The following is a 390-nucleotide window of genomic DNA, read 5'->3' as shown; positions in this document are numbered from 1 at the left end:
GACAATACTTTTAAGAATCTACCATGTAAACAGAGATTTTTGATTACCTTAATCCGGCTAAAGTCATAATCGAAGTAAACACTAATCGAATTAAGACATGTGGAGTATTCCTATTTTAGTCGCATTATTGAAGTGCAGTATAGACATGGAAACACCTTAAGCCGGGCTCACACTACAGGATTGAAAGACTAGCCGAATCACTGTGTTGCTCACACTACGCAACAAGATTTGTTCTCATCTGTCGTCGTCTTGTCATAGCTGCGCGCATACTACACAACACAACACTAACAAGGTGCACACACTACAAAACATTCAGTGAAGAGGTGTTCCCGACCATCAGCGAAAATACGTTTTCTCACATAAATTCTCGCGAGAAATTACAGCGATTAT

Source organism: Sinocyclocheilus rhinocerous, unplaced genomic scaffold (assembly GCF_001515625.1).
Source record: "Sinocyclocheilus rhinocerous isolate Xijiao unplaced genomic scaffold, SAMN03320098_v1.1 scaffold1595, whole genome shotgun sequence".
Classification (NCBI taxonomy): domain Eukaryota; kingdom Metazoa; phylum Chordata; class Actinopteri; order Cypriniformes; family Cyprinidae; genus Sinocyclocheilus; species Sinocyclocheilus rhinocerous.
This window is presented reverse-complemented; position numbering follows the sequence as displayed.